The sequence below is a fragment of the Triturus cristatus genome, chromosome 2_1 (genome assembly GCF_964204655.1).
Source record: "Triturus cristatus chromosome 2_1, aTriCri1.1, whole genome shotgun sequence".
NCBI classification, from domain to species: domain Eukaryota; kingdom Metazoa; phylum Chordata; class Amphibia; order Caudata; family Salamandridae; genus Triturus; species Triturus cristatus.
In genome coordinates this window covers 1,044,454,403-1,044,477,812 of record NC_140581.1, presented here as the reverse complement: position 1 = coordinate 1,044,477,812, position 23,410 = coordinate 1,044,454,403, and the positions used below count along the sequence as shown (strand labels likewise).

At 55.1% G+C, this 23,410-nt stretch overlaps 1 protein-coding gene across 1 annotated transcript in view; it reads right to left on the bottom strand.

Moving 5' to 3' along the window:
- Window positions 1–23,410, bottom strand: part of LOC146866318 (ovochymase-2-like) — a 537,690-nt gene that overhangs the window by 135,134 nt on the left and 379,146 nt on the right. The window lies entirely within an intron of this gene.

Below are 23,410 nucleotides of genomic sequence, written 5' to 3'. Positions count from 1 at the left end.
GAACCAGGTGCATTCGCAAAATTGTATTCTATGAGGATTAGCTGTGAGTTACTGCTTTTTACTAGGTTAATGCTCTTCTATTTCTGGTGCTTTACAGTAGTTTTAAGAACTTCTTAGAGTTTCTCATTCCTCAAATGGGTGTAATTTCTGATATTTATATGTTTCCCTGGTCTAAATTGCCTAATTTTGCTCGCGAGAAAGTGTCACTCATAGTCATTGAATGTCTCTCATAATTACACTGAAATTATGAAAATGTTACACATAGCAATCTGAAACCTTGGCAGCTATGTGAGTGTTAAAACCCTGCTTAACAAGCAGCCGCCAGTCACTGGGGCCCGGATTCTTTAGAATTCACTTTTATGGCCAAACAAACACCCGAAAGATGTCCGAGGCTCAATTGTGACTTTGAAGATGCTAGGCCTGGATTTTTCTCAACTTCCAGCCGCCTCTACCCCCCACAGTTTAAATGATTTTCAGCGGATTTCAGGAGAGGAGATTTCACACTTTTTTAAAGCCAATATACCCATGTTTGCAGGCATGCATCTACTGATTTTGAGTCTAAAGGGAGAGGAATTGTTCTTCAGCGTTGATGCTACAAAACCAAGTAATACTAATTTCAGGATCCATCCCCTCTCCTATTTAATCACATTGTGTGACTTTGGTCAAATTTCTTTTTATAAATATTCCCTTATCTTCTAACAGTTGGTGTCCTTCGAAACACGTATAGTCTGTTTATAGTTTAAAAAACCACACCTTTACTGTTACCAACAGAAACATGCATTTGCTGCCCTTAATTTTCAACACCGGTCTTAAAACAGGGCTAGCACGGAGGCAGCTCTCCCAGAGCCTGGATCGAGGTCTGCGGAGCTCTCTGAGCCAGAATCTCAGCTTGGAATCAACCTTCATCAGTATTAGGACAGGTGTGGAAAAATCATGGATCTAGCACTTGTCACTTATTTTCCGCTAGTATCTACTTTCCTTTCTCCCATGCTCTCTGGTTTCCTTTCCCGTCTGCTCCATTTGCTTTCATTTTTCCGTGGTCTCTGTTTTCCGTTCTGCTAAGCTCTAGACTCATAGGTGAACACAGATCATGCGGGTGCGCCATGACACAGGTCTGTCTCATGGTATGCGGTCTTGTTGGACCAGGAGGGGCACCCAAAGTGCGATCCTTATGGCGGTGGAAGGCTACAGCCTTCGCCAGGTGTTAAGCAGAACAAGCGCAGTGGTGGCGGCATATTGTGTAGTGATCAGTAGTAGTGAACAGGTCCTTTTTACCCTGTCACTGGAGTGAGGCTAACAGGCTCACTCACTTTAAAGTTCCACTGCTGTGTGCTTGACTTGACTTGACTCACCCTTGGCCTACTTCAGGTAGATGTGCAGTGCTGCGCAGGAGCAGTGACTCTGCGCTAGATGTGTGTGTGCCTGGGAAGGGTACAGTACAGGGATTTTTATATGCTGCGGCCTGCTGTACTTATTATTGTTTAAACAGTGACTTTGAAATATCTGCACCTTCATGTACAAACCAAAGGGGCATTGGTTGACTAAACTGGTTTGAATTTTGTATGCTGCTGCCTGCTGTACTTGTTATTGTTTAAAAAGTCATTGTGAAATATTTGCGCCTTCGTTCACAAACCAAAGGGCCTTAGTCTGATTAAACTGGTTAGATTTGATTTTTGTATGCTGTTCTGCTGGGAGACATCCATTACAACGCCGACATTGCATTGCAATGCCTCTACATCGCAGTCATTACAATGCAAGTCGTTCCAACTTGCGCTGGATGGCGCTCTAACCTAAGGAATAGTATGATTTACTATTCCAACACCTTCCCTACTGTACGTAGACTGGAGTTGGAATAGTAAATCATACTATTCGTAAGTCCAGCGCCCTCCAGCTCAAGTCGTTGTAATGACTTGTGTTGTAATGAATGCGATGTAAAATACCACGTTGTAAATGTATGCGATGTAACGTCATACATTCTGTTGCTTGTTATTGTTTGCGCCTTCATACACAAACCAAAGGGGGAATTGTTTGACCAACCTGGCTTCATTTCTGCATACTGCTGGATTTGTTTTTATCACACACTTTGAAAGTGTGTTCACCTTGATGCAAGAAGAAAGGGGGATTGCTTTACAAAACACGCTTGAGTTTTGTATATTGCTGGATTGCAGATTCTTTTATTATGGACTTTGAAAGCATTTGCACTTTTTCCTTTGTTTCACCAGCTACAGTTAGTATAGATTCTGTCATTAGGTACTTGCTAATATGGTTTGTTTTTATCCTACATGATGTGTTATTGATGGTGTTGTTTGCACCTGTCTATATTATGTGCACCTGGAATTGTGTAATTAGCTTTGTGTACAATAAAAAATTGATAAATACAGACACACATCTGCATCAATGTCCTGAAGCATCCAAGCAGTTTTCATTTTCAGCCTTGTGTGCCTGCCTGTTTATGCCCTGCTTACAAATAAAGCCCTGATGGTAGATATTGAAATTGCATCCTCAGTTCATTTTAATTACTATAGAGTGGTTAATATGATACAAAATCCCTGACAGACGCAAGCGTGTAGCATGCAGATAATTCACACCAGTTTATTTCTCTTGGACCTGGCAGGATACTGGGATATGTATATCTTGTGTACTGCTCATGTATATTGTCAGTCGAGTCTGTTAAATTGCAGATTTGGGTTTGTCTTTCAGAGTTTCAAGTTATTTTCCATAAATGTCAATTCTAATTCAGACCCTATGTAGTTGGGCTTCAGCGATAGGCAGGTCCTCAAACTACAGGACCACTCCTTGGCATTGCTCTGATTCCTGTCTCAGTTAAATAATCTGCTCTTGACAATGTTGCTAATGGTGTAGCTTATATGTTGAGTGTTTCTTACTTTCTTATTGGAACTTTGAGTACGCGAATTTAGAGGCATTTCATTAAATGTTGGAGGTTTCAATGAAAAATATACCAGATTTTTGGGCGGTGTGGCAAAGAGGTGGGCGGTGGGGGGGGGCCCTCCATGTACTTTGCAGGGGGGCCCCCTCAGGTTTCGTTACGCCACTGGCAGTAATAACAGTGTGCAGTAATGTTATTATCAATTCATAACTGCAATTTTTCAGATCTCTAAATGGGAGCACCGGTTCAGTAAGAATGATTCAGTTACTTAACAGTAATCGTCATTACTCTGAATACCTTATTCTCGTACTTATACTTACAACATGAAGGTGCCGATCACGATCCGGTAAAAACCGGGTACGAACCGTCGGACGGAGCATAATCTCCGTCCGACGCGTACCCGGTCGTCAATTTTTACAAACAAGGAATTACGATTCGCACGGGTACACCATCACCGTACGATTCGTAAAAAAGCCCGACCGAACAAAAAAACCCTACCAATGCCATCCGGGAAAGCGCCGACCTGACGTCGGGACGCTCGCAGCCAGCCATTCACGACCCAGAAATTACGATTCGCACCGACGTCATCCCGCACGGTGAATATTTTCCGGCACCCAAAAACTGCCGGGAAATCAGGACGACGCGAACAAGGACCACCAGTACGCGACGGACAGACAGGACGATGCGAACAAGGAGGACCAGTACGCGACGGACACACAGGACGACGCGACCAAGGAGGACCCGTACACGACAGGACGACGCGATCAAGGAGTACCAGTACGCGACGGACAGACATGGACCCGAACCTACGAGTCATCCCTGCCCTCATAGCAGTCCACCTCCTCTACAGGTTACGACGCAGACGCCGCAGAAGGTCAGAATAACTAAGGGAGGGGGGAAAGTGGGGTGGGGGTTGCAGGACCAGGGCAGGCCACAAAACAACCACATAAGTCACACACCACACATGGCCTGGACATACCTGACTCCCATGCCCTGGTCACCACGAGGGGGTGGGGGCGTGTCCTGATAAGCCAGCGACCGCCACAACGGAAGTCCGTCACCACGCGAACCGGCAACACAACCAGACAGGTACGTCCCGTACCCACGCCTGAAGAGCGTGGGTACGAGTCGTACCACGCCCACACACACGTCACCCCAACAATGGCGGGACGGATCGTACCCACGTGGCAAAGGCCTGGGTACGGGCCGCACAAGCATCACATAGCGTGGGGACGGATATGTACGGACCCTACCCCCACCCCGTATGCAAGGAGCGTACCCCCCACCCCAACAGTGAAAGTACGACCCGTACCCCCACCCGCGTATGCATGGAGCGTACCCCCACCCCAACAGTGTAAGTACGACCCGTACCCTCACCCGCGTATGCAAGGAGCGTACCCCCCACCCCAACAGTGTAAGTATGACCCGTACCCCCACCCGCGTATGCAAAGAGCGTACCCCCCACCCCAACAGTGTAAGTACGACCCGTACCCTCACCCGCATATGCAAGGAGCGTACCCCCCACCCCAACAGTGTAAGTACGACCCGTACCCCCACCCGCGTATGCATGGAGCGTACCCCCCATGGCAACAGTGTAAGTACGACCCGTACCCCCACCCGCGTATGCATGGAGTGTACCCCACCCCAACAGTGTAAGTACGACCCGTACCCTCACCCGCGTATGCAAGGAGCGTACCCCCCACCCCAACAGTGTAAGTACGACCCGTACCCCCACCCGCGTATGCATGGAGCGTACCCCCATGCCAACAGTGTAAGTACGACCCGTACCCCCACCCGCGTATGCATGGAGCGTACCCCCACCCCAACAGTGCAAGTACGATCCGTACCCTCACCCGCGTATGCAAGGAGCGTACCCCACACCCCAACAGTGTAAGTACGACCCGTACCCCCACCCGCGTATGCATGGAGCGTACCCCCCATGCCAACAGTGTAAGTACGACCCGTACCCCCACCCGCGTATGCATGGAGCGTACCCCCACCCCAACAGTGTAAGTACGATCCGTACCCTCACCCGCGTATGCAAGGAGCGTACCCCACACCCCAACAGTGTAAGTACGACCCGTACCCTCACCCGCGTATGCAAGGAGCGTACCCCACACCCCAACAGTGTAAGTACGACCCGTACCCCCACCCGCGTATGCAAGGAGCGTACCCCCCACCCCAACAGTGTAAGTACGACCCGTACCCTCACCCGCGTATGCAAGGAGCGTACCCCACACCCCAACAGTGTAAGTACGACTCGAACCCCCACCCGCGTATGCATGGAGCGTACCCCCCATGCCAACAGTGTAAGTACGATCCGTACCCTCACCCGCGTATGCAAGGAGCGTACCCCACACCCCAACAGTGTAAGTACGACCCGTACCCTCACCCGCGTATGCAAGGAGCGTACCCCACACCCCAACAGTGTAAGTACGACTCGAACCCTCACCTCCAATGCATGGAGCGTACCCCCACCGTGTATGTTCCAAGCGTACATATCCTGAAATAGGAGGTGTGTGTGCAGAGTCCACCCAGCAGTGCCCTGAGACAGGAGGGGTGGGTGTGGAGTCCTCCCAGCAGTGCTCTGAGACAGGAGGGGTGGGTGCCTATCACTAACAGCAGTGCCCTGAGCCAGGAGGGGTGGGTGTGGAGTCCTCCCAGCAGTGCCCTGAGACAGGAGGGGTGGGTGTGGAGTCCTCCCAGCAGTGCCCTGAGACAGGAGGGGTGTGTGCCTATCACTCCCAGCAGTGCCTTGAGACAGGAGGGGTGGGTGTGGAGTCCTCCCAGCAGTGCCCTGAGACAGGAGGGGTGTGTGCCTATCACTCCCAGCAGTGCCCTGAGACAGGAGGGGTGTGTGCCTATCACTCTCAGCAGTGCCCTGAGACAGGAGGGGTGGGTGTGGAGTCCTCCCAGCAGTGCCCTGAGACAGGAGGGGTGGGTGTGGAGTCCTCCCAGCAGTGCCCTGAGCCAGGAGGGGTGGGTGTGGAGTCCTCCCAGCAGTGCCCTGAGACAGGAGGGGTGTGTGCCTATCACTCCCAGCAGTGCCCTGAGACAGGAGGGGTGGGTGTGGAGTCCTCCTAGCAGTGCCCTGAGACAGGAGGGGTGGGTGTGGAGTCCTCCCAGCAGTGCCCTGAGACAGGAGGGGTGGGTGTGGAGTCCTCCCAGCAGTGCCCTGAGACAGGAGGGGTGTGTGCCTATCACTCCCAGCAGTGCCCTGAGACAGGAGGGGTGGGTGCCTATCACTCCCAGCAGTGCCCTGAGCCAGGAGGGGTGGGTGTGGAGTCCTCCCAGCAGTGCCCAGAGACAGGAGGGGTGGGTGTGGAGTCCTCCCAGCAGTGCCCTGAGACAGGAGGGGTGTGTACCTATCACTCCCAGCAGTGCCCTGAGACAGGAGGGGTGTGTGCCTATCACTCCCAGCAGTGCCCTGAGACAGGAGGGGTGGGTGCCTATCACTCCCAGCAGTTCCCTGAGACAGGAGGGGTGTGTGCCTATCACTCCCAGCAGTGCCCTGAGACAGGAGGGGTGGGTGTGGAGTCCTCCCAGCAGTGCTCTGAGACAGGAGGGGTGGGTGCCTATCACTAACAGCAGTGCCCTGAGCCAGGAGGGGTGGGTGTGGAGTCCTCCCAGCAGTGCCCTGAGCCAGGAGGGGTGGGTGTGGAGTCCTCCCAGCAGTGCCCTGAGACAGGAGGGGTGTGTGCCTATCACTCCCAGCAGTGCCCTGAGACAGGAGGGGTGGGTGTGGAGTCCTCCCAGCAGTGCCCTGAGACAGGAGGGGTGTGTGCCTATCACTCCCAGCAGTGCCCTGAGACAGGAGTGGTGGGTGCCTATCACTCCCAGCAGTGCCCTGAGCCAGGAGGGGTGGGTGTGGAGTCCTCCCAGCAGTGCCCTGAGACAGGAGGGGTGTAACACATGTGTGTGAGGCCAGAATTATCCACATGCATACTGCCTACAAGGGAACATGTCCCCATGAACTCATGTCAACAGACTCCACACACAAGTACAGTGATCACCAAGGATGCCACGATTGTTGCAGGTGGAGACATGGCCCTGCATGCATGGCCAAAGTAGAAGGGCTCCGTCACACACACAGCTCATGTAGACACAGCTCTGCGCTAAACATTGGGAACACCCTGCAGGGAAGAAAGCTGGGTACACAGAGGAAGGAATACACCCTGGGACAAGTGCACCATGCAGTAACTGCTTACATGAACAAAGAAAGTTAGCCAACACCTTGTGATGGCACACAGATCCCAGGGTCCCCCCAATGAGCAGCACACTACTACATATCCCACACACCCAAACCCTTAAACACCACCCAAAACCATGTAGCAGCCCCACCAACACCAATACCAGCATAGCAGTAGTGTGATAATGAAAACAAAATTAAGCTTTATTCAGCATGAGCACAATGTCCGTGGATCGCAGGCAGTTCAATATTCACAAAGCCCATAGGGCAGTCAATGATTCCCAGCTGGATGGGGGACACAGTGGGATGCGTGTCCCCTACCTTGCCTGCACAGTCAAATGGCATCGTCTTCCACACTGGTGAGGGCATCAGGGGGGGGGGGGGGAAGCACCAGGCACCGCAGGGACATCAGGGCAAAGGGGCGGCGTTGTGGGTGCAGGGATGGAGGACTCCACCACAGGGGGTGGGTCAGTGCCAAAGGCGGAGGCCAGGATGGCACTACACACCTTTGCAAGGTCCTCCAGGGAGTCCCCTGCACCCGAAGGGACCTCAGGCCCCAAGGAGGGGGGGGGGGTCAGAGGGATGGGTCGCAGCGCCACCGGGGGAGGGTGGAGACAGGGGGGGAGACTCAACCACCCTGACCGAGGACTTCCTTGACCGCTTGCGTGGTGGTGTAACTGTGGGGCTCAGGGACAGAGCGGCCATGAAGGAGTCCTTGGGGGAGATGTGGCCAGGAGAGCTGAGGGGAGGGGATTTGGAGGGAGTGGACTGGGTGGAATGCGGACTCCCACTATGGCTGCATATCACACGTTTGCCCCCCGACCCAGTGGGTGTGCCTACCTCACCCTGTGTGTGCGTGTCAGGAGGAGTGCGGTGGACCTTCCCTGCTGGTGTGGTGCCTGTGTCTGTTGATGTGGGTGCATGCCGACGTCTGGGTGTACGTGGGACAGGCATGGGAGTGGGAAGTGTGGATGGGGCAGGGGTAGGTGGGGGGAGGTCGCGCTGCAGGAGACCCACTGCTGCAGTCAGTGTGGAGTCTATGGACCTCAGCAAGTTGCGTTGGTCAGCCTGCGATGAATGAATGCCCTCCAAGAATGCCTCGATGTTGGTGAGGGTTTTGCTGTGGGCATGGAGGACATTAAGGATCGCAGCCTGACCAACCTGCAGTTGCCGCTGGATGTCCACAGACTCTGCATTGGCGGCAGCAGTGGAGACAGGGGCAGGGGGTGCGGTGCCTGGCAGGAAGGAGACATGCTGTGACCGGGCATGCTGGGAAGGGACACGAGCAAGTGGGAGGCGGCTGATGGGAACTGAGGGGGCGGTGCGAGGTGTTGTTCCGCTGTCAGCTGCTGGTGCAGCCACCGCCCACTCGGAGACATCCTCCTCGGACCTGTCAGCTTCGTATTCTGACGTGCCAGTCGACAGGTCCTCGGCCGCACTATCCTCCACCTCTGTCCCACTCGATGTGCCAGCCCCGATGTCACGGCTGGCACTGGTGCTCGGTCCCTCCGCCTTGCCTGTGTCCATGTCTCCCTCTGTGTCCCCCGACGATGCTGTGGGCAGGGTGGAGAGACAGAAATTAATCAGAAAGCTGTACACATCAGTCACATGAGTCCAATCTACATAGGTAACATTGCATAGCCTGAAAAGGAAGATCCCTAACATCTACTAAACAAGGTACCGATGTAGGGCATGAAACACACAGTTGGTTGAGCCACCATGCCACTGAAACACCATGGAGAGCATGAGACAATAGCTCAAGACAGGAAACGTAGTCTGACATAGCACCCAGGCCCTGGGGACAATCCAGCACTGCATCTGCACCACACAGCGTCGGTGAAAATACCGATGACCAGGGACCATATCCACGAACTTGAGACACATGCTGCATAGGTAATGCTGGAAACATGCCCAACATGACTCGGTCACTGCACCTTGCGTGTGTGTCCAGACAAACATCACACACTGCCCAGACCCAGCAAGTAGAAATCTGGATTTTACATATAGGCATTGCCCGCCCCAACCAACCCCTACACGAGGCAAATTGTTGAGACACAGGTGGCACCAACATCTCATAGTCTGGGTGATAAACACAGGGGCAGGCAAAATGCAAGATTGGACGCCAAACAGCCAAGGTGCACCTGTACAAATAATGAGGTACCAGTGCCCATCCTCAGATGAGTATAACAAGACACACAGGCACTGGCAACTGTGAGTATGAAGAAGGACAATCAGGTCAGGCTGCACAGTGGACACCTGTACAAAATAGCACGTCTATATACATGGTGCCAGGGGACAATGGCACAGAGCACAACCTACGCTGTAGACACTGAGAGTGTCCACGTTTATGATGACACACACCACTGAGGAAAAGGTGCTCCAGGGGACAGTAGTGGGCACGCAACTCCATGCTACTGAATGGTAATGACTGCAACACACGCCACCATCCCTGCACTATGCGTATCGCACACTCATGCACATCATGTCACAGGCAACTACATAGGACATGCGCGCTGTAAGGCATGACACATGAGAGACCAACTCCCATGTCTGGAGTCAGCATCAGTGCCAACTGACATGGAACCCACATGCAGTGAACTTGACAGGGCACAGCCAAGGTCCAAAAAGCTGTTACACACCACCCCCACACATGATGCTACAGGCATTGTTCTCGTGGACAAAGCACCAGCCTACATTACCTTGTGAAGGAGTGACCACACACAGACCAGGGAACACATTGCAAGGAGGGGAAGGGTGGCAGGGGCGCAGCGCTATAGTGGGGCAAACAGGATCTGCACAGCACCTTTAAACCCTGCCAGTGAATTAATGCTACCGTGCCCTTACAAATGCCGGTGACACACAACAAACGCACATGTACCTACCCCCTTCCGGCTGCTGCATCGCCTGTAAGCGCCTCTCCAGGTCTGGAAAGACCACCGGCAGCACACGCCTGTGGAGGTGGCTCAGACGGCGGCGGCCGCGGTTCTTGTGGCTCTCAGGTGAGTCCCCCAGCAGGAGCCGTGCAATCCTCCGCGTCCAGCACCGGATATCCTGCCAGCGTTTCCTCACCTGGGGCAGGCTCCGCCTCCGACCATCCACACCCCTCACGGCACTGACGGCGGTCAGCCAGATCTGCTCCTTGGCAGTGGCGCCTACCTGTGAGGAAGAACAAGTGACACCACATCAATACACCAGCCACATGTCACAGAGAGACATATGAGAACAAATTAGCTGGTTACAACAAGGCATGTCATGCAGCCAACGCATTGCACCTTTGTCATAGGGACATCATCCCCTGGTGAGGGAAAAAGCTGTACGTGCCATAGTGGGTACACAGGTGGAATGATGGCAATGTCACAACCAGTGATCAAGGCTCACACTGTGCATCACACCCACCCCTCCTGTCTCAGGGCACTGCTGGGAGTGATAGGCACCCACCCCTCCTGTCTCAGGGCACTGCTGGGAGTGATAGGCACACACCCCTCCTGTCTCAGGGCACTGCTGGGAGGACTCCACACCCACCCCTCCTGTCTCAGGGCACTGCTGGGAGTGATAGGCACACACCCCTCCTGTCTCAGGGCACTGCTGGGAGGACTCCACACCCACCCCTCCTGTCTCAGGGCACTGCTGGGAGTGATAGGCACACACCCCTCCTGTCTCAGGGAACTGCTGGGAGTGATAGGCACACACCCCTCCTGTCTCAGGGCACTGCTGGGAGTGATAGGCACACACCCCTCCTGTCTCAGGGCACTGCTGGGAGGACTCCACACCCACCCCTCCTGTCTCAGGGCACTGCTGGGAGGACTCCACACCCACCCCTCCTGTCTCTGGGCACTGCTGGGAGGACTCCACACCCACCCCTCCTGTCTCAGGGCACTGCTGGGAGACATCAGGCATCCCCCCCCTGGGACCCCCCCTACAGTACATGGCATGTGTGTCACACCAGGACACAATGCCAGAAGTCACAGTCAGAACATAGGGACAGTCTGTGCCAGTGGCCTATGCACTCACCTGATACCCTGGTCGCCCATACAGCATGGAGTACTGTGGGAGGATCACATCCAGCAGAGCCATGTTCTCCTCCAGGGTGAATGGCTGTGTCCTCTCCACAGCCCTTGACATGGTTCCAGGGAATCAGTAGCATCAGCTGGGTCGACGAATGCAAAGATGTGCAGGCAAGTACTCCCTCATGGGACCTGGCTGCCTTATATCTGCCTTTCTGCCCTGTCTCATGCACAGGAGTACAGAGTGATTGGTCACTCACATTTGCATCCTATGTTTCCACCAATCCCTTCAAACCTAGCAGCCTGTGGGTTCTCTATCGGTTTCATTCTCCTGCATGATGTCAGACCCACAAACACATTGCAACAATGTAGAAGAATTCCAACTGACTTCTGCTGTGCACCTTCCAGAACAATTTCGAAATTTGAACTTGGTCCCCATGACAACCAGCATGCATGTAGGCCTTAATACTTGTCCCCTATGTAATTTGGAGCATCACACACAGGTACGGTGCGTTTCGGGGCCCTAGGGCACCCCAAATGCGTTGCAACCGCCCGTACACGCATGCCTACGTTCACTATCAGTATGGGTGTCCTCGCGTATGCGTATTCGTAGTGGTACGGCCCGTACACACGCATGTACGCTCACTATCACTACGAGTACGCATACGCGTGCAGACCCATAGTGATAGTGAGCGTAGATGCGTGTGTACGGCCCGTACCACTACGAGTACGCATACGCGAGGACACACATTGTGATAGGGCCATACACACGCATCTACGCTCACTATCACTATGGGTCTGCACACGTATGCGTACTCGTAGTGGTACGGACCGTACACACGCATCTACGCTCACTATCACTATGGGTCTGCACGCGTATGCGTACTCGTAGTGGTACGGACCGTACACATGCATCTACGCTCACTATCACTATGGGTCTGCACGCGTATGCGTACTCGTAGTGGTACGGACCGTACACACGCATCTACGCTCACTATCACTATGGGTCTGCACGCGTATGCGTACTCGTAGTGGTACGGACCGTACACACGCATCTACGCTCACTATCACTATGGGTCTGCACGCGTATGCGTACTCGTAGTGCTACGGACCGTACAAATGCCTGTATGCTCGCCATCACGATGGGTACACATACGGCAGCACTCCCACAGTGATTTGGGAACGTACACAGGCCCTCTTAGCAGCAGTACGGCGGTTTTTACACATCACAGTGGGGATAGGCGACACACAGGTAGGAATAGGGCGGACATACTTGTCCATGGATGGACATACTTGTCCATGGATGGACATACTTGTCCAGGAATGGACATCAAGGCATCGTCTGTGCATTACTACATGTGTGGGGCACAGGTGTGACAGGCTGTGATGTGGAACATGACTCCTGAGTGGAGAAGGCACCAGATGTATGATGAGATGTGTATAGGTGTACTGTGTGACGGTGCAATGTGTGCCAGCCATGCCCTTGACTCCTTTGACATGTGTGCATGTCGTACTGCACACTTGGGGTAAGCGTCACTGGCATGGCACGGACACCAACACACGGAAGTGTCCCATGATGCCCGGTACAGGGGTTATGACACCTGACTTGTCACTACCCACAGTGCACAATGTGACTATGTCATTTATGTGTGGGGGATTTACATCAGGTTGATGTTGTAGCACCCTCATAAGCTGCAGCCGTAGCAGCAACCAACATGTGTCTGTGTGTAGATTGTCATTGCACACTGTTCCGCACACCATGCCACATGTGGTATCGGATGTGAGGTGCACATGTATGCATGGGACACGGAGTAGCGTGACAAGGCCATGTCTGCATCCTCACAAGGAATGTGTGGTGAGTCATGACATGTGCACCTTCATGGCAAGGTGTGTGGGCTGTCCTAGTGTAATGTCATGTGACCTGTGGCTCCAGTGTTCCGCTACCAGTCTCTGCAATCGGCATCCTACTTCTGCTGATGTGTGGGTGTATGTCACTCCTGTCTTGCGTCTGGCTGTTCACTTGCACTGGGACACAGCTATTCCCATGGCGTGGCATGGGGAGGTTCTCAATCTCCGTGTGTAGCTGGGTCTTGGAAGGAGTGCCACCTTGCATCCATACGTGTGCTGGCCATGTAGCACATACCTGACTCCCTATGTAGCATGTGTGTATTGCCAGATTAACATGTGCTCAGTAGACATGAGTTGTTGTCGTGGTGCACTCACTCTTCCTTGTCACTTCCAAATTACTGCAGAGCGCCGCCTCTTGCCCGAATAATTCCAGACTTGGCTGCCATGCAGGAGAATGACAGCATCCGGCTCTACCGCTTCACCCATCCGTTGATTCTGGAGTTGACGGCGAGACTGGCACCACACCTGCAACCGCTGCACAGGTATCCTACGGCACTGACACCCCAGCTGAAGGTAATGGCTGCCCTACATTTTCTTGCCATGGGTACCTTTCAAAATACCATAGCTCATGTTGGTGGCATGTCCCAGAGCATGTTCAGCGGTGTGCTGCATGATTTCTTGGAGGCCATGTTGATTCACCTGGATGACTTCATCAAGTTCCCGACCCCTGAACAGATGACTGAGGTCAAGCGTGGATTCTATGCCCTGGGAGGGATGCCCCATGTCATTGGGTCCATAGATGGGACACATGTAGCTTTGGTACCACCACACGCACGGGAGGTGGCGTACCGCAATCGGAAGCACTACCACTCCATCAATGCCCTTGTGGTGTGTCTCTCCAACATGGTGATTTCACATGTCTGTGCTCGTTTTCCAGGATCAGCACACGATGCCTACATCATGAGGCGTAGCGGGATGCCTGATATGATGATGCAGCTGCGCAACGAACGGGCATGTGTTGTAGGTAGGTACAGTCTGTCTGTCTTCTATTCTGTATCGCCTACCAGCACGACCGCTTCACCACTTCTAACGATGACCATGTGCTTCCCATGTAGGGGACGCTGGCTATCCCAACATGCCATGGCTGATCACACCTCTCCGCAACCCCATCACGCCGGCACAGCTCCGCTACAACACCGCCCATGGCCGGACAAGGCGAGTGATAGAGAGGACGTTTGGCATGCTGAAGAGCCGATTCCGGTGCCTCCACAAGACCGGCGGTGCACTCCCTTATGCCCCGGCAAAGGTCTGCAAGATCTTCATGGTCTGCTGCATGCTGCACAACATGGCAGTTGAAAGAGCTGTGCCACTCATCCTGAATCAACATGACGAGGACCATCCACCCGTGGAGGACGAAGGGCTTGGCAATGGGGCTAGTGATGTGGAGGATGTGGAGCCGCAAGAGGACATCCGGACTCGGCTCATACGTGACTTCTTTGCTTAGTGGTGAGTACCAGTGTCTGAGTGTGCACGCATTGGTCCCCGTGTGGCATGCGTTGTGATGTGTGTCTCCACCTGCATGTATGGCACGTGACTCAGAGGTGTGTGTGGGTGTGTCACTGGAGTGATGGTGCCAGTGATGGTAGTATTTCCCCAGTCATTATAATGACCTAGCATGTTGTCATCCATACATGTGTCGAGTAAATGCACATGCAAGTGGCTGTGCTTTTTGTGGCTGACTTCTTGTGTGTCTCTCTTCCCCAGGTACCTGCACATGCCGTCTGCTGGTTGCATTGTTGTGGCACTGCTATTCATCATGGACATGACATCGTGGGCTGACTCAGCGTTACAGGCACGGACACGTTTGGAAGTCTCCATGGGGTAAGGGATGCATCTGGGGTGTATTGGGTGTGGCAGTTGTTCACGATGTATGCACACTGCCCCTGTCGATGTGTTGTTCCTCTGCAGCCATGTCGCATCCCCATGGGACACGACATGCAGCTGTGTACACCTGAATAGATGGTCTGCCTGGTTGACAGGCATCAGTGATGGGATAGGGGATTGTGATGATGGCATCAATGTGTGTGACACTGCCCTCGGCCACATACGGTTAGCATTGGCTGGACATGGTGTGGGACTTCGACATCAGCGGATCTATGGTGTATGGCAGGCTCTCCGTGTGCTGCTATGGGTATTTAGCTGTTAGCCGACGCTTGTGTGCCACTTCCATGGCAAACACGCATGTGTGCTGCAGAAAGGGGGTGCCAGTGTTGGACCCACATGTTACTCCACATGATGTGTTCATGTGTACTTCGAGTGGCCTCTGCAATCCCGAATACATGTCTAATAAAGGTGTCCCTATGCCTCCAAGGTGCCTCTTCTCAGTCAATGCTGGTGTGTTGCCACGGTGCATCCTGCATGTCTGGCATGGTATTCCCTGATTGTGGCTATGTGTCAATGTGTCGAGTTGCAAGATGCAAGCTGTGTGTGTGGGCTGAGACTGTGTATTGGGCATGATGTCCATGACTGTGTTGGTATTGTGACATGTGCCATCCCCATGCATCCAACGTTGGCCAGGCCCCCATTCTCGGCATCCACCGGACTCCGGCTTGCAGGACATGGTTCTGCCACCTGTCTACACATGCCTGGGTGCCCCCCAGGACACTGGACTGGATCCCTGACCACTGCGCATGACAGTTGCTGTACTCAATGTGTGTGTCAGCACGGTTGTTCGGCAACCCCCTCAGCTGGTTGGGCCCATCACGGGTGTGTATGGTGCTCCATGTCTGTCTTGCCTAATACACTGTGACCCATGTGTCCTGTGCCAGACTCAGGCCCCAGGGTGTGGATGGTTGAAGACAAAAGATGACTCAGGCATGTTTAGACTTTACAAGACACATGTTAGTTAATAATGCTACCAGCAGGCATTTACTCATCATAGTGTGATTTATTAGTGGGGGGGGGGGGGGGGGGCAAAGTAAGGGTCTTTCCGGGATGTTTGAATCCAAAGTTCAGTAGGGGAGTTGGGGTCCTTGCCATTGGAAATCCTCAGAGTCCATGCCACAGTCTTTGTCAACATTGGTCAGCCAGTGACCAGCAGGGCCATGTGGCAGAGAATGTCTCTTGATGCTGTGATGCTGTTGCTCCAGTGGGCCAGGTGCCAGGCCAGGTGTCCTGGGAGATGGTGATGTAGCAGCCACCCTCACGGTCCTTTCCGTGGACGACCCGGCCTCCTGCGGGGAACCTCACCAGCAGGCCGTGACGACGACTGGGATGCTCCGTCGGATGTTTCCTCCTCCTCCTCCTGATCCCTCCCTGTGGGTGGTGATGTTCTCCGCCTTCTGGCACAGGGAGGGTCGGCCATGGTGTCGGCCATCCGACGGAGTGTAGCGTGAATCCCCTGGAATGCCGTCACTTGCTCAGCCTGTCTGTCCTCCATCCTCCGTTGGTGTTGCAGTTGACAGGCATGTTGCTGGGCCTGCTGGGTCTTTATCTCATCGAGGCTCCCCTTGATCTCATTGAGGGTGGACACAACCTGGGCCATGCCCGTGGTGTCCTCCCGGTATGTGTCCAGGATGTTACGGACATGGGACAATGCGGGATCCCCAGCCAACTGGTCAGGATCGCGCCTCCGCCGTCCTCCACTCCCACCACCCCTGCCCACTTGCGCCTGGCCTGCCCTTGTGGGCACATGGGGTCTCCGGGACCCCTGAGGGGTGGCATTGGCGTTGTCGCCTGCCTCCTCCTGGGTGCCCGGGACACCGTGTCCCTCCTGGCCAGCCTGGCTGCATTGTGGTGTTGGGGCAGGGATCCTGGGTGTCTCCTGGGATGTGGCAGGAGTGGGGGTGGTGGTTGGCACAGTTGTACCTGACGCAGGTGCTGCAGGTGGTTGGACACCAGAGGGGCCAGGTTGGTCGGGGTCGTCCGCAGAGTGGTGAGAGTGGTCGCTGCCGGTGGGATCGGGCTCCTGCAGATCCAGGTCCTGTGAGTGTTCCCCCCCAGTGTTGGGGGGTGCACCATGACGTTGACCTGTGTGTGAGAGAGACAATGTTAATTTTTGTCCATGCAACATCCATGTTTCATCATTTTCAAAGTTGGCACATTTCCTCTTGGAATTAGGATTGGTCTTGCATTCCACTCACAGTGCACTTGTGCATGGGTGTGTCCCTTGGGCACCACTTTGGCCCCTTTAACTATGTGTGGCACAGTCTTACTTGCTGCGTCAAGTGTGACTGCAGTCAGCAGTGGAGTGGGCAGGTGTGGCGAGCCATGCACTCTACATGTGCACATGGAGTGGATCCACACACTTATATGATCCAGGTAGCTGTCCTTGTGCTCGTGAACAGGTTGTGACATGGCCATGTGTTTTGCCATGGTGAAGAGGGGGGCTTCTGGCACTGGCCACCCTTGTCTACATGCACGCAGTCTACCTGCTGACGAGCAGACATTCACACACGCAACACGGCTGATTGGCTCTCCCTGTGTCTCGCTCCCTCTGGGTCCCCCTCTCCCTCCCTCTGTGTGTCCGCCTCCTCCCTCTGTCCGTCTCCCTCCCTCTCTGTCCCCCTCTCCCTCCATCTCTGTCCCCCTCTCCCTCCATCTCTGTCCCCCTCTCCCTCCCTCTCTGTCCCCCTCTCCCTCCATCTCTGTCCCCCTCTCCCTCCCTCTCAGTCCCCCTTTCCCTCCCTCCGTGTGTCAGCCTCCTCCCTCTGTCCGTCTCCCTCCCTCTATGTCCCCCTCTCCCTCCATCTCTGTCCCCCTCTCCCTCCATCTCTGTCCCCCTCTCCCTCCCTCTCTGTCCCCCTCTCCCTCCCTCTCTGTCCCCCTCTCCCTCCATCTCTGTCCCCCTCTCCCTCCCTCTCAGTCCCCCTCTCCCTCCCTCTCAGTCCCCCTCTCCCTCCCTCCGTGTGTCAGCCTCCTCCCTCTGTCCGTCTCCCTCCCTCTCTGTCCCCCTCTCCCTCCATCTCTGTCCCCCTCTCCCTCCCTCTCTGTCCCCCTCTCCCTCCATCTCTGTCCCCCTCTCCCTCCATCTCTGTCCCCCTCTCCCTCCATCTCTGTCCCCCTCTCCCTCCCTCTCAGTCCCCCTCTCCCTCCCTCCGTGTGTCAGCCTCCTCCCTCTGTCCGTCTCCCTCCCTCTCTGTCCCCCTCTCCCTCCCTCCGTGTGTCACCCTCTGTCACCTCGGCCCAGCTTCCTGGGCACACACTGTTAGCAGATCTTTGAGTGGCCCTTGGATTGTTGATGTGAGTTTGTTTCTGATCTCCAGGCACCCATTGGGTGTAGTGTCTGTGTCTGTGCGCTGCTGCTGTGGTGGTGTGTGCTGCCACTCTTTCACAATGTTGGCTGTTCATTAGCTGCTGTCATGTGCAAAACAGTGCCTTCACCCCCATGTGTTGATGCAAGGCGTCCGCCATTTGCTGGCAAGTCATTCCTGTGTTGGGACACACTGTTTGTCTGGCTGTGACCTAGGCCATATGGGTAGAGTGAATTTTTGTCTGCTTCTGAGTTGCACTATGTGCTTTTTTGGGCCCAGCCTCCCGCCATCCGGGTTACCGTGTCATGTGTTGTTGTCTTCTGTGGCCTGTGACTTGACATTGTCCAGCTGGGTGCATGGGGCATGGTGGCAGCAGTGGCATGTGCGTGCTCATGGAGTGTGGTTGAGTCATGCGATGGCTTGTGGTGGTTGCGTGCCTGTTGGTGATTTTGGTTGTGGATGCCGTTCCCCCCTTGTGAGGTGCGTTGTTTGTGTACTCACCCGGGTCTCGGAGTCCTTCTAATCCTTCGACTGCCTCCACCGGCAGTATGGCCATCACCCTCTCCTCCCAGGGATGGTACTGTACGGGTCTGCGGGAGGGCCCTCCTCCGGTGGCGTTGGCCTGGTCATGTTCATCCTGCCTCTTGGCTCGGACCCTCCTCCGCAGATCGTACCACCTGTTCTGGCATTCCTGCTTGGTCCGTCTGGTGTCCGCAACAGCATTCACAGCATCGACGATGGTCTGCCACATGGCAGTTTTTGCTGCCAGGCTGGTGCTTCTGACCAATGTTCCAAAGATCTGTGGCTCGACTCTGAGGATTTGATCAACAAGGACCTCCAATTCTCGGTTACTGAACTTTGGATTCTTGGTGGTGGGCATGGTGAGCGGTGTGGGTGGGGATGGTGGGGTGGGGTGTGTGGATGTTGGGGGGTGTGTGGATGGTTGTGTGTGTGTGTGTGTGAATGTGATGAGGGGGTGTTTGTGAGGGTGGTTGTGTGAAGGTGTGAAAGTGTAAGGTGTGGTGTAGCTTGTAGTGTGGTTCTGTGGTGTCTGGCAGCAGTGAGTCTGTTGCAAAGGCTCATGGTTTGTGTGTGTGGGCCCTTTTTATTGGTCCATTGGTGGGTGTGGCTGTGTTTGAATCTTGGGTGGGTTGGTTATAAGGAGTGGTGGTGTATTTGGCCTCTGTTTGTTTTTGGCAGTTGCAGGTCAGTGAATGTGTTGTTTTAGTGGTTGTTGGACATGTTTAGTGGCTTTGTGCCATTCGAATGGTGTATTCTTGTGTTGTTTTGTTTTGTCCTGGTTGTGTACGTGCGTTTTGAGCGTGTGTACGGTGTGTACATGGGCCATTTGGTTGTACGGTGCTGTCCTTGTGTGTGGGTTGGTACGACTTGTACATGCGGTGGTGATGTTGGGGCCTGGGGTGCGCTCCGTACTTAGGAGGTTGTGTTGGGGGTAGGACCGGAACGTACTGGGGTGTACATAGACGGTGGTACGACACGTACTGGGGTGGGGGTACACGGGGGTACGACACGTACTGGGGTGGGGGTACAACTGGAACGTACTGGGGTGTACATAGACAGTGGTACTACACGTACTGGGGTGGGGGTACGACTGGAACGTACTGGGGTGTACATAGACGGTGGTACGACACGTACTGGGGTGTACATAGACGGTGGTACGACACGTACTGGGGTGGGGGTAGGACTGGAACGTACTGGGGTGCACATAGACGGTGGTACGACACGTACTGGGGTGTGGGTACACGGGGGTACGACACGTACTGGGGTGGGGGTACGACTGGAACGTACTGGGGTGTTCATAGACGGTGGTACGACACGTACTGGGGTGTGGGTACACGGGGGTACGACACGTACTGGGGTGGGGGTACGACTGGAACGTACTGGGGTGTACATAGACGGGGGTACGACACGTACTGGGGTGGGGGTAGGACCGGAACGTACTGGGGTGTACATAGACGGTGGTACGACACGTACTGGGGTGGGGGTACACGGGGGTACGACACGTACTGGGGTGGGGGTACGACTGGAACGTACTGGGGTGTACATAGACGGTGGTACTACACGTACTGGGGTGGGGGTACGACTGGAACGTACTGGGGTGTACATAGACGGTGGTACGACACGTACTGGGGTGTACATAGACGGTGGTACGACACGTACTGGGGTGGGGGTAGGACTGGAACGTACTGGGGTGTACATAGACGGTGGTACGACACGTACTGGGGTGTGGGTACACGGGGGTACGACACGTACTGGGGTGGGGGTACGACTGGAACGTACTGGGGTGTACATAGACGGTGGTACGACACGTACTGGGGTGTGGGTACACGGGGGTACGACACGTATTGGGGTGGGGGTACGACTGGAACGTACTGGGGTGTACATAGACGGTGGTACGACACGTACTGGGGTGTGGGTACACGGGGGTACGACACGTACTGGGGTGGGGGTAGGACTGGAACGTACTGGGGTGTACATAGACGGTGGCACGACACGTACTGGGGTGGGGGTACGACTGGAACGTACTGGGGTGTACATAGACGGTGGTACGACACGTACTGGGGTGGGGGTACGACTGGAACGTACTGGGGTGTACATAGACGGTGGTACGACACGTATTGGGGTGGGGGTACGACTGGAACGTACTGGGGTGTACATAGACGGTGGTACGACACATACTGGGGTGGGGGTAGGACTGGAACGTACTGGGGTGTACATAGACGGTGGTACGACACGTACTGGGGTGTGGGTACACGGGGGTACGACACGTACTGGGGTGGGGGTACGACTGGAACGTACTGGGGTGTACATAGACGGTGGTACGACACGTACTGGGGTGTGGGTACACGGGGGTACGACACGTACTGGGGTAGGGGTACGACTGGAACGTACTGGGGTGTACATAGACGGTGGTACGACACGTACTGGGGTGTACATAGACGGTGGTACGACACGTACTGGGGTGGGGGTAGGACTGGAACGTACTGGGGTGTACATAGACGGTGGTACGACACGTACTGGGGTGTGGGTACACGGGGGTACGACACGTACTGGGGTGGGGGTACGACTGGAACGTACTGGGGTGTACATAGACGGTGGTACGACACGTACTGGGGTGTGGGTACACGGGGGTACGACACGTATTGGGGTGGGGGTACGACTGGAACGTACTGGGGTGTACATAGACGGTGGTACGACACGTACTGGGGTGTGGGTACACGGGGGTACGACACGTACTGGGGTGGGGGTAGGACTGGAACGTACTGGGGTGTACATAGACGGTGGCACGACACGTACTGGGGTGGGGGTACGACTGGAACGTACTGGGGTGTACATAGACGGTGGTACGACACGTACTGGGGTGGGGGTATGACTGGAACGTACTGGGGTGTACATAGACGGTGGTACGACACGTACTGGGGTGGGGGTATGACTGGAACGTACTGGGGTGTACATAGACGGTGGTACGACACGTACTGGGGTGGGGGTACGACTGGAACGTACTGGGGTGTACATAGACGGTGGTACGACACGTACTGGGGTGTGGGTACACGGGGGTACGACACGTACTGGGGTGGGGGTACGACTGGAACGTACTGGGGTGTACATAGACGGTGGTACGACACGTACTGGGGTGTGGGTACACGGGGGTACGACACGTACTGGGGTAGGGGTACGACTGGAACGTACTGGGGTGTACATAGACGGGGGTACGACACGTACTGGGGTGGGGGTAGGACCGGAACGTACTGGGGTGTACATAGACGGTGGTACGACACGTACTGGGGTGGGGGTACGACACGTACTGGGGTGGGGGTACGACTGGAACGTACTGGGGTGTACATAGACGGTGGTACTACACGTACTGGGGTGGGGGTACGACTGGAACGTACTGGGGTGTACATAGACGGTGGTACGACATGTACTGGGGTGTACATAGACGGTGGTACGACACGTACTGGGGTGGGGGTAGGACTGGAACGTACTGGGGTGTACATAGACGGTGGTACGACACGTACTGGGGTGTGGGTACACGGGGGTACGACACGTACTGGGGTGGGGGTACGACTGGAATGTACTGGGGTGTACATAGACGGTGGTACGACACGTACTGGGGTGTGGGTACACGGGGGTACGACACGTACTGGGGTGGGGGTACGACTGGAACGTACTGGGGTGTACATAGACGGTGGTACGACACGTACTGGGGTGTGGGTACACGGGGGTACGACACGTACTGGGGTGGGGGTAGGACTGGAACGTACTGGGGTGTACATAGACGGTGGCACGACACGTACTGGGGTGGGGGTACGACTGGAACGTACTGGGGTGTACATAGACGGTGGTACGACACGTACTGGGGTGGGGGTATGACTGGAACGTACTGGGGTGTACATAGACGGTGGTACGACACGTACTGGGGTGGGGGTATGACTGGAACGTACTGGGGTGTACATAGACGGTGGTACGACACGTACTGGGGTGGGGGTACGACTGGAACGTACTGGGGTGTACATAGACGGTGGTACGACACGTACTGGGGTGGGGGTACGACTGGAACGTACTGGGGTGTACATAGACGGTGGCACGACACGTACTGGGGTGAGGGTAGGACTGGAACGTACTGGGGTGTACATAGACGGTGGCACGACACGTACTGGGGTGGGGGTACGACTGGAACGTACTGGGGTGTACATAGACGGTGGTACGACACGTACTGGGGTGGGGGTACGACTGGAACGTACTGGGGTGTACATAGACGGTGGTACGACACGTACTGGGGTGGGGGTACGACTGGAACGTACTGGGGTGTACATAGACGGTGGTACGACACGTACTGGGGTGGGGGTACGACTGGAACGTACTGGGGTGTACATAGACGGTGGTACGACACGTACTGGGGTGGGGGTACGACTGGAACGTACTGGGGTGTACATAGACGGTGGTACGACACGTACTGGGGTGGGGGTAGGACTGGAACATACTGGGGTGTACATAGACGGTGGTACGACACGTACTGGGGTGGGGGTACGACTGGAACGTACTGGGGTGTACATAGACGGTGGTACGACACGTACTGGGGTGTGGGTACACGGGGGTATGACACGTACAGGTGTGGGGGTAGGACTCGGACGTACTGGGGTGTACCTAGACGGGTGGGGGTGTACATACACGGGGGTACGTGTCGGACGTACGGGGGCTGGGGGGA